This window comes from Ovis canadensis, chromosome 20 (genome assembly GCF_042477335.2).
Source record: "Ovis canadensis isolate MfBH-ARS-UI-01 breed Bighorn chromosome 20, ARS-UI_OviCan_v2, whole genome shotgun sequence".
Classification (NCBI taxonomy): domain Eukaryota; kingdom Metazoa; phylum Chordata; class Mammalia; order Artiodactyla; family Bovidae; genus Ovis; species Ovis canadensis.
In genome coordinates, this window is record NC_091264.1 from 51,825,375 (window position 1) to 51,837,668 (window position 12,294).

At 38.7% G+C, this 12,294-nt stretch overlaps 1 protein-coding gene across 4 annotated transcripts in view; it reads right to left on the reverse strand.

Moving 5' to 3' along the window:
* Window positions 1-12,294, reverse strand: part of CDKAL1 (CDK5 regulatory subunit associated protein 1 like 1) — a 608,618-nt gene that overhangs the window by 465,843 nt on the left and 130,481 nt on the right. The gene's annotated exons all lie outside the window — the stretch shown is intronic.

A 12,294-nucleotide genomic window follows, 5' to 3' on the forward strand; every position in this document is an offset into this window, starting at 1 on the left:
CCCAGTATAATTTTTAGTGGCTCTCTGTCGCTCTCAGAGGTCCCAGGTTGGCCACTGAATTACAGGCTTACTCTACCACAGTGGGTAAGCCGACAGGTGCTATATGGTAGCTAGTTACCATAATGCCAAATACTACTATTAGATTTTTGTTACTATGTTGTAGATAAGAATAACCCAACCTCAGATAAAATGTAAGGACTCAGATGTTATATCAACAAGATAAAAGCATTCTGTGATTGCTGAATAACAACTTTAAAAGGGATTTGTTTTCTTAATTCAAACACCCAGTAGTCAAATATTCCATCGTTCAGTGCTCCCAGATTAATGGTTTGCAACTAAACCCAGCAGAGCTCCACGGCCACGTGACCAACGAAAGACCCAAAACACTGGGGCCACTTGCCAGACTGACACAAGAACAAAGGCCTAGCAGGTGGCCATCCGCTGCTCCAAATTAAATCATGCTGCACAGAACATTATCTCCAGCATTGTATGATGTTGTTTTTGTGTCATGTTACTCCTCATATCCAATTTTCAAAATTAAGACAAAATTGGTTTTAACGATGGGCAAACCACAATAGGAGATAACAATGATCTAAATAACATTGTTCGAGACTCAGTGAAAAGGGCCCCTCCCAAGTTACAGAAGTAATCACCAAACCCTACCCACCCCTCACCCCAATATTTGTTCAATGAAGCAGTGCTGTATCTGGAACAAATCCCGGGGCCTAGTTAAACACCAGGTGGTACACCAGGGTAAAATTTTCTTTTTTTTTTTAAGTAACAGATGGCTCAAACTTTTCATCTTTATGACAGGCAGCAAAGGACTTAGGCAAGTGAAACTGTCTTCCAAGTACTTTGTACAAGTTATACAATTACTCATGTGACTCATCCCTTCACATCATAAAGAGAGCAGCAGGTGAGAGACAGATGCTATGCTCCTGGATTATTTATTACTCTGTATAACAGACGTACAAATGATACACATAAACACAGATACACAGTTATGTACTTAAATATGCTTCTGTACTTACATACGGTTATATATTTGATGGTATTCTGCTTCCTCTGTTGTAAAATTAGGGGGCTCAATTAAACGAACACACCTGTTTCAGTAAATAAAGGTGAGATGCTACAAATCTGAAATAAAAGTCAAGAGCAAGGAGAAATGTGTAGCCAGCTTCCTTGAATTTGACTTGCAGGATATTTGTGATAGAAATTTAAGAATGGAAAGTAGGCAAAAGCTGGATGGGTCAACCTACAGGCATCTGATCACTATTTCAAATTTGCCCAAATGGACCAGGAAAGCCTAATGTAAAGTAAAAGGAATTAGGCTGAGTGATTTTTTCTTCTTCCCTCCCTATCTATTTTCCCCCACCACACAATTCACCGTCCAGCCAATGCCCAACCACAAACAACCCTGCACCCCTGCATCAGGCAAAGTTAGTGAAAGGGGTGAGTATCCCCTCATTAGAGTCAAATTAAGTCAATGAAATCTTCACAGGAAGCACCCTGGGCCATTAAGAAGAAAGAAGGCAAGGTACTCAGCATTTACCACCTCCTACTCTGGGACAAGGTGAGAAGCACATGGTGGGGTCAGGGGCTGCCCTGCCCATCACCTCAGCTTTCCTGTGGCTGAGAATCAAGGGATGGTGACCTATGGGTAAGAACTGTTGACCCGGGGAAGAACTAGTGACAGGTTAACTGTTTGGTGACATCAATAACAGTGTTACCTACAGACCCAATACATGAAGCAATCCTATGAACACGGACTTCCTTACCCACCACAGGGGACACGGTGACACAGGCAGCAGACAAGTAACTCCAAACAGACTCGAGGAGGAGTGTGCTGCTCAAACACGTGCACCAGGAAAAGAAAAGCTACAGGTTTTTACTGGAAATTAGATCTGCTCAAAACTGCACTAGAGTTGTCTCTAAAATCCATTTGAATAGATTCCTGATACATTTTGAGTTTGGCTGAAAATCAAATACCATATACATTATTACTTCTGAGTAAAAACGAATCCCGAATTCTGCCAAGTTTTTGCAAAAGAACTTTTTTAAAGCACAATCTGTTTACATGTAGAAACCTTCTTGGTGAAATACTTCTCTGAATGGTACAGATTTAACTAGTCTTACCTTTGTATGGCATTTCATAATCATCACTGAGTTTCAAAAACCTGCACTGTTTTAAATATGGTAGCTTTATAATAGTTGATTATGTTCTTTATAAATATTTTGTGAATAAACTGAATAATATTATGCCTGAAACAAAATTTCATTTATTGATACCTGTGTCAAAATTGAAAATCACCAAAAACAAAACAAAACAAAAAAAGTGCTCAGTAATATTACAAAAAATTAAAACTCCATAAGTATTTTCTTTGGTAAAATGAAAAAAAGCAATTATTTTTAAATATCTGCTTTTACTAAAGCATATTACACAAGCCCTGAGTTAATTAGTTCACACTTGAGGTCAGCTACCTAGCATGCCTGTCAATTACAAACACTATGATCTGTGTTTCTACAATTTCTGGAACTTGACCGTTTTGCACAACACTTCCAGGAAAAATTAACACTTGGAATAAAGCTGACTTTTAAATTTACAACTATTAATTATCATTCTACTTCTGGTCTCCCCTTAACCCTACTACAATGAAAAATTATTGCAGGCTGTGCACATTTTAATTGAATGTGAACTGTTATTCTCATTTTAGTCAGGCTTTCTGACCCATTTATTCCAAACCTCATATTCTTTGTTGCAATTAACCGGATGGCCACACTGTAATGGGTATTGGCACACCATAAATTCAACAATTTATACAGACCTCAAGGGCATGGACTATACCATGTAGAATTCCACTTTGAAAGAGTCAATCGCCAAGAGAGTCACAGAAGTGAGATTTAATTTCAGGAACAATGAGCAAATTGACTCTATTATTTCCTGGTCTGGTCTAGGGACATCTTCCACAGATCCTTATTTTCTTGTTTTATACCACTGTCACTTCATATAGAATTTAGCCTGGCCCCATGTGACTTTACTCCTGATATACAAGCATAGCCATTCATTAAGCAGAAAATGAACTCATCTCCTACCATTCTTCTACTGGCTCCTTCTCCACCACCACATTGGTCTGTCCTAGCTGTTCACTGAACAAACTAGCACGTTCCTATCCCAGCACTTTCTCACCGCTATTCCATTCCCTGTGAATAGTCTTTCCTCAAATATCTCCACTGTTAGCACCTTATTTCATTCAGGTCTCAGCTCAAATGTCACCAATCAGAGAAATTTCCCTAATCAGAGAAATCTTAATCTTTCTCAACCATTCTATCCAAACTAGAATCCCCAATCTCTCCCAAGACTTTGCTTTCTTCATAACATTTGTCACCGGAATTACCCATTACCTCTCTTCTCCAACTACAATGTAAACTATATGAAAGACACGTCAGTTCAGTTCAGTTGCTCAGTCATGTCTGACTCTTTGCGACCCCATGAGTCGCAGCACGCCAGGCCTCCCTGTCCATCACCAACTCCTGGAGCTCACTCAGACTCACGTCCATCTAGTCAGTGATGTCATCTCATCCTCTGTCGTCCCCTTCTCCTCCTGCCCCCAATCCCTCCCAGCATCAGAGTCTTTTCCAATGAGTCAACTCTTTGCATGAGGTGGCCAAACCATTGGAGTTTCAGCTTAAGCATCAGTCCTTCCAAAGAACCCAGGGCTGATCTCCTTTAGAATGGACTGGTTGGATCTCCTTGCAGTCCAAGGTATTCTCAGGAGTCTTCTCCAACACCACAGTTCAAAAGCATCAGTTCTTCGGCCCTCAGCTTTCTTCACCATCCAACTCTCACATCCATACATGACCACAGGAAAAACCATAGCATTGACTAGACGGACCTGTGTTGGAAAAGTAATGTCTCTGCTTTTGAGTATGCTATCTAGGTTGGTCATAACTTTTCTTCCAAGGAGTAAGCGTCTTTTAATTTCATGGTTGCAGTCACCATCTGCAGTGATTTTGGAGCCCCAAAAAATAAAGTCTGACACTGTTTCCACTGTTTCCCCATCTATTTCCCATGAAGTGATGGGACCAGATGCCATGATCTTCGTTTTCTGAATGTGAGCTTTAAGCCAACTTTTTCACTCTCCTCTTTCACTTTCATCAAGAGGGTTTTTAGTTCCTCTTCACTTTCTGCCATAAGGGTGGTGTCATCTGCATATCTCAGGTTATTCATATTTCTCCCGGCAGTCTTGATTCCAGCTTGTGCTTCTTCCAGCCCAGCGTTTCTCATAAGGTACTCTGCATATAAGTTAAATAAGCAGGGTGACAATATACAGCCTTGATGTACTCCTTTTCCTATTTGGAACCAGTCTGTTGTTCCATGTCCAGTTCTAACTGTTGCTTCCTGACCTACATATGGGTTTCTCAAGACACATAAATGACTGCATAAAAAATCTGCTTTAATCACTACTATGTCTTCAGGACTTAAGAGTATTTGGTATACCTCAATAAATAACTTATCAATGCATATTTATTTCTCTCTGTGCCCATGTAAGCTTAAGTGCTTTTGTATTCAATGAAGCCCCAGTGCCTAGAACAGTGTTTAATTCCTGAGATACCTTGAACATCATGCTGACTGAACCTCACAATACAGGCCTGTTACTTTCAAATGTTCTCAAAATAAACAATAAACAATTAACAATAAAGATCTTTAATTCATGTTTAAATTGATCATAAACGTCACTATTTCCCTAATAATTGAAACTTTTAGCAGTTTTCAAAGTTTAAATTAATACCACAATGAACCATATGTGCACATTTAAGCATTAAATATATTCCTGAAAATATATTACCTGTAAAACTGGTTACATAATGTCATGCTTACATACTTACTGCCATTATATTCTTCCTTCCAAAAGAGTTGTAGCCCAAAATATAACAGAAGTTTTATTTCACTAATTTTTACTAATATGATTTTACTAACTATATTACTCCATGTTTTCCTGTTTATTATTATTATAATCTTCCCCGGCAATAACAACATGGCGCATGGAGGGGGAAACAACAAATCTGGCAATTTTAAAATGGGGAACTGCCTAATGTAATCTGAAGGTAATAAAACCTGATTCCATTAAAAATTTGCATTATTTTCTAAGAAAACCAAGAAAAGGACAACTCAGGTATTCCCAAGTATAACTAAAATTGCTTTATTCTTTAAAAAAAAAAAAGTCAGCTATGCTCCTAAGACTGAAAATCTAGATGTTTTAGAAACAGATAATATAAAAAATTACTTTTTAAGAAAAAAGGCCAGACCACCCTTCTTCTTGGGTGTTGAGTGATTTATTTCAGCCACCATGTAAATCAATTTAAAAACTCATCTATAAAAATTCCATCTGGTTGTGAAGTCACACAAAAGGTAGCTCAACGGACAGTTTCCTTTCTCAATATTCTGTATATGTTTCTCCCTTTGCAGCTGGTATCTAGTCTCAATCACTGTAGTCTTATAGCAGAAGGTGAATTTTGTGCTATAAAACAAATCTGAGCTTGCCATGAAATCTAGGCTACTTAACTCAGGTCAGACCTGTCACAGGTCAGGCCTGCCAGCTGCTCTGCAACTTCTGTTCTAGTTTCTGCCCAGGCCTGTAATTATTTACAGTTTTGCACCTGTCAAAATCTTGAAACAATGACTTCCCTTGTTTCTCAGGATTTATAGACAGCTAAATGTACTGAGTTGCAGACCTGAACACTTCAGGCACATATGTGAAAAGGTGGTCATTATCATTTAAGTTTTTAAATTTTTATTTAAACAGAAGTAAAATAGAAATGAGGGGGAAAACATAAATTCAGATTTGATGGTTAATAAATAAAACATTAAAAGTAGGTATTCTCCAACTTCAATGAATAAGGTAATTACCCACAAATTGTTTTTTTAAAAATGCTTAATCCAAGGCCAGATCTCCAAAATCAGAATGTAGAAAGAGAGAAAGATATATCTTTACCATGTGGCCTGGAAAACATGGTTTTTAAAATATTGAGTATAAATAATATAATAAACCATAATCATCATATTAAAAGTTTGATCACTCTTAACTACTGTTGAGTATACAGTTGGGGATGGGGGTTATTTGCTTAATTAGTAGGCAGGTAAAATAAAAATACTGAGTCAAAAGAAGGAAAGGTAAATAATAATTGAAAGTGGTTCTTTCAACTAATGTGACCACTCATGAAGACCACTCAGAAATCAATGTCCTTCCCGGTACAGCTGAGTTTGCAACTGAGGGCTGGAGCGCTCTGGCTGGCAGAGCTTGTACTCCTTCTCCTAAGTTATGCAACTCTATCCAGAAGGTGTCTACTCCTTTAAGAAATCAGCAGCACTGAGTAAACAGAGTGCATCTGGTGCACACATGTCCACGTACAGGTAAACACATGATTTCAGTAATTACTTCCAACACCATCTGTCAGGCAGGTAGTTCAAAAGCTACTCAACAGGAAAGGCGGTTTGAAGTAATTTTTAAGTAAGTACACTTCTCGTCGGCCTAAATGAAAGTAAAGATCAAAATACAAACCTGGAAGCCTGTCTGCTCCATCCTGAATTTATCCAGGGCAGAAGCAGGCAGGTTCATTCTTGCCGCTAAAAAAGATGACAACCCAACACTGGTTGGGAAATATATGAATCTGATTAATTATCCTCAAAAGAAATTTTCTTCTGATTAAAAATGGCAGTAATTTATTCATCACTAATCAATAACTAACAAGACTAGTCTCTGCAACAGATTAAAGTGTGCCATCCGTCTGCAAAACCACCTCACCATTAATTAAGGGATAAACTACTCTGGTGTCAAATGCTTTGAAATGTTTCTCAATATCATTAACTCGGCCTGAAAAATATCAACCCTGATGCAGAAGAACACAGGGAAAGCAAAACACAGAGCCGGAAAGGAAAAAAAAATACCATTAAGAATGTTTCTGACTTCAAAAAATTGGTTATTTGAGAAACTTTTTAAACATCATTGCAGTACTACCTTGATGTGCATCATCCATTATACCACTGGCCTTTTCATTGCTCTGATTTGTATCACTCAGGCATTTAAATAAAGTGAATACTATCAACTCTCCTACATACAGCACAATGCACGACATGAGTATTTAGGACTGAATTCCCCAGATAGGTTTACATTTTTCTTTAAGCTTCAGAGTCCTTGCCTTATCCTTACCACAATTTTTAGCATGTCAAAATGGATTTAAAATTTTACCTTCTTGCTCTCTCCACCTCTCCACTCTGACACTGAAATATTAAAAATTTGTTTAGTATGTACTCCTGATAAGTGGCACTTCATCTCTGATCTTCCTCCCTCAAAGCATAACCCCACTCTATATATGAGGAAAAATAACAAATGCAAACTTTAGGACATTCTACAGAACAGCTGACATTCTTCAAGACACTATTTCTCAAAACTGTCAAAAACAAGGACAGTCTGAGGAACTGTCACTGACCAGAGACTAAGAAGACATGACCATCAAACGCAATCCGGGATGACATCCTGGAACAGAGAAAAGGAAACTCGTGAACTCTGGATAAATCACGGTGTGGACTTAATGGTAATGTACCAAGGCGAGTTTCTCAGTTGTAACAAAAGCACTGCAGTAATGGAAGAGGCCAACAGTGAGGAATGGGTGAAAACATGACTTCACAGCAACACTGGGTGAAGGGTATACAGGAACTCTACACTATCTTCGCAACTTTTGTGTAAATATAATTCTTCCAAATTTAAAATGCCGTCTGACGTTCTATTCAGCAGCCATTTTGACTGTCCATTATTCATTCAATCAAAACTCATTCAGCAGCCACTGTATTATAGCCACACACAAGGAAACGTACTGGAGAGCATACCACGAGACGGGGACCATGTGAACACACGCTGGAACACTTGAAACGTAGGACTGAAGGAAACCCTGATAGGAAAATGATTACAAGCAGGTGGATACGAAACAAGGGTCTCATTGAGAGAAAACATACAATTATCTGTTGTTACAATGTCTGTCAGCTAATTTAAATATTTCAGCATAAAGAAGGAAGTTTCTGTAGTTCAAACCTGGAGTCTAGGGACATTCAGGGTGCTCTAACCAGAATCCTAATTCCAGACACAACGAGTATAGCTATTTCTATTATCAATATCTCAAGTAACAACTTAGTGTTTGCTAATAGGTACATTAAATGTCAGAAATGAGGGTGTTTTTGTTTTTGTAAAAACAGTAGCTCGTTTCTGTGCAGAATTCTTGCCAGAAATGGGTTTCACTTACTGCAAGTAATGGGATGCAAGACACGTGAACTGACTGAACAATTTAGGGATATGACCCACTCTAAGCTGACAGGGCAGACGAGTTAGTGAGGTCCGTAGCTCTTACCCTTAGAGACAGCTCCCAAAGTTTCATCTCCAGAAGGTCCTGTGTCCAGTTTTGGGTGTAGGAGGAAGTAACTGAATCCTGCTTCTAAAACGTCACTGCATCTGCCTGGATGAACCTTCCAGACAAAGTGCCAGTTGAGGCACCAAAGAGAACAGAGATCTGAACCTTCAGTCAAGTTTATGGAACAAACTGCATTAACTGTTCTGAGCCTGTTTCTCTAATGACTGATTAAAACACACTGTGTATTAATGTGGTATGAAACTAGTAGAGAAGAAATCCCCCTGCCTCAAACTTATTTGACAAAAACTAAGTGTCATGAAGGACAAACCCAACCTACGTCAGTTCACTACAGTCTCTAGAGAAAGACTTGGCATCTGTGTACGTTCTAACTTCACCCCCATGGATGGCCTTCCAGAAATCCAACTGAAATTGTATGAACATTTCTCACATATTTGTGCTTCTTTTCGATAGGGAAAGATGTCCTTAGCTTTTACCAGATTATTAAAATGATTTGTGACTCAAAAATCATATCACCAAATCATATCCCCTAATCACTCACCAACAACTACTGTTTTTTTCCATTAAAATCAGTCTTCTTTTAAATTACACAATTTAAATTTTCCCAAAAATAAGTGGGCCTTCTCATTTGATCTACATGATTACTCCATCCCCTCCAAAAACAGATAAAGTCTTAACTATTAGGAAATACAATTCACTTGATATCCCAAACATCTCACCCTAAGCAGAAATCAAAACTTCTCGAGAAGTCATTATTTTTTGATCAATGATGCATTTTGGATTTCAAATGATTTTATCCAAAGGTGTGAATGATCTGCACAGCTCAGTGGGATTTAGTTTGGCTTGTTTTTCGTTGTTGTTCATTTTAAACAAAATCCGTTTATTTCAACTATGTTTTACACCAGTTGCACCTCTCTCATCTTTTTCATCCTGAATAGACTGATATAGAAAAATGGCTTTCTGTGTAGTCACCAGAAATGCGGCTAAACATCAGATCATCATCTAAGCAGTCAAGTGTCTGATAAAGCAACATACAAGATTTTTTTTTTCAATCCTCATGAGCAAATGTGGGAAAATGCTAAAATTTATTACAGATGAACACTATGAAAAGTGAGTGCCGAGTACCAACATCACACAAATATCCTTCAGCATGTACTATTTTGGATCAAATCCTACCCGGAGAAAGCTGGAAGGAAAATGAGCAGCGGGCGCGGTCATGGACTTACTTCCATAAAGTTAACGAAAGCATAAAACAGCATGGACTCAAATGCTATATAACCATCAGCTGTGATACTTCTTCCATCATAGCATATTTCAATTTCATACATTCTATATTAAAAATAACTTCAGAGATATTTGGTTAAAATACGCTTTTGTCAAAATATTTACTTTAAAAAATTATAAAAAAATAAAAACAAATTTATCTAATCCAAGCATGAAATGAGAGCTAGAGATAAAAAGGAGTTCCAAATTTAAATGTCCATATGCTAGTGTTAGAGAGAAAAAAGCTAGCCAAAGGAAAATGTCCTTGTTGAATTGCTAGGCGAAATTCTAATTTTTGTTTTCTAAGAATGGACTTTATTTCATTCACTAATTTGAGATGCCTTTAGTTACCCAATTTCTAAAAGAATTCACAGTTTAACCTTAAAAATCTTTGGAGACTAAGTAAAGCCTGAGTAACTTGCAAGTTTTTCTGTTTTGTGGAACTACAACATCGCTGTCACTGAGGGGTATAAAAAACATGGGGAAGAACTCTTTCACTTTTAGATAACTTCTCAGGATTAGTTCGGAGAAGGCGATGGCGCCCCACTCCAGTACTCTTGCCTGGAAAATCCCGTGGATGGAGGAACCTGGTAGGCTGCAGTCCATGGGGTTGCAAAGAGTCGGACATGACTGAGCGACTTCACTTTCACTTTCCACTTTCATGCACTGGAGAAGGAAATGACAACCCACTCCAGTGTTCTTGCCTGGAGAATCCCAGAGACGGGGAAGCCTGGTGGGCTGCCGTCTCTGGGGTTGCACACACAGAGTCGGACACGACTGATGTGACTTAGCAGAGGCAGCAGCAGCAACAGGATTAGTTTTTATTAAAAGGAAGAAGGCCCATCATCTCAAGGGTCTCCCTGCATGTCTTCCTCTCTTGCTTCTAGCTGGCCAGTCACTGCAGAATGCCTTTGGGGGCCACAGGCTAAGAGAAGATGAAATGTAAACTTAACTGGTGATTTAAGCCATGCATTCAAGAAACATGGCAGTGATCTTTTCAGATCTATGTTTTACATTTCAGTGACTCCACTTATGTGAGGTACCTGGAACAAATTCATGAAGACAGAGAGTAGAATGGGGTTTACCAGGGACTGCGGGGAAGGAAGAAAGAAGTTATTGTTTAATGGGTAGAGTTTCAATTTGGGAAGATGAAAAAGTTCTGGAGTGGACAGTGGTGAGCATTACATAGCAATCTGAATGTACTTAGTGCCACCTGAACTGTATATTTAAGGGTTTAAAATGGTAAATTTTATGTTATGTACATTTTATCATGATAAAAAATAAAATCAGTGAAACCCAGACTCGCTGCACACAGCATCCTGCAGAATGAGTGGCAATCAAGGGTGTACCTGCACGGCCAGAGAATATGTGAACAAAATAACGATGGAAGTAGCAGGAACAGGTATCAGGAAGCCAGGTGGCAACTGAATTAGCAGACATGAAGACCCAAAGCTCCCTCATGATATAGAAATACCACTTCCTCCAAGGACAACCTGACATCTGGGCTCGGTTCTGAAAGAGAAAACCGTGTGTGTTTATGAACATCTGGATAGACTTATAACCTGAACAGCCCTAGGGGATGAGTTTTACAACAAGCCCTCCATCCGACAGATAAAGGATTATTGGACGGTGGGCCAAACGTCCTAGATACCCTTTTAGAAACAATTCTGGACAAACCTATCAGGGTCAAGTTTCATCTAGAAGTATGAGAACACTGAGTTCTGAAAGTGCTAAACAACTCCATTTCTCCCAGGAAGCCAACATCCTAAAAAGCAGTCCTATATCTACTTTCAAATTTACAAGCTGGCGGAGAGGCAGCTATGTATTATACAGGGACTTAAAACATTTTTACTTCTTCTCTAGAGGTGAAATGGAGTGACAAAGGTCTTCAGTATGTTTTTTATGTATTTCGGTACATGAGTGATGACATGTTTCATTACCTTCTTGGGCTGTACAGGAAAAGACAGAAAGGGCTTCTTTAGCCCTGGCATCAGTGTACCTGTGGTTCCTGTTACCTCTGCTGAGTGGATGCCTGATAACAAATTGACATGGAAAAATGTGGAAAGATGGGAGCAGAGAGCACTCTGTACAACTCAGAGAATGACACCCTGATGCACAGGTACAGATGTTCTTTCTTCTCCTTCTGTGGAAGGAAAGGGGTTCCTCCTGTATCAAGAGCAAAAACTGACTCCTACAAATTTAGCTTGCAGGTTCTGAACTCCAAGTTAATTAAACCAAAATTTTTCTAAGTCAAGTAACCTCAAGTTCAAGTATAACTAGGTCTTAGAAAAGCTTTTACTATTAGATTTCAATCATCCACATTAAATGGATGAGACATGACAAGAGAAGGCAGAAGTATTTCTGTGGTCTTGACCTTATGGGAAGCCACAGGCAAGAAAGGAAGGCTGCTGTTGTGTGTAGTGCTAGGCGTATATTAATAGGAAGTCTATCAAATAAAAAACAAAACAAAACTGAGAACAGAATATTCATCCCTGGAAGACACACATCTATCTGGAAAGACAGTATGGTCATCTGTCCTGTTCTTCACTCCTAGGTTTCTGGAAAACAAGAAGATGACTGTTTTTCTTCCTCTGATTAAAAAAAAAAAGTACT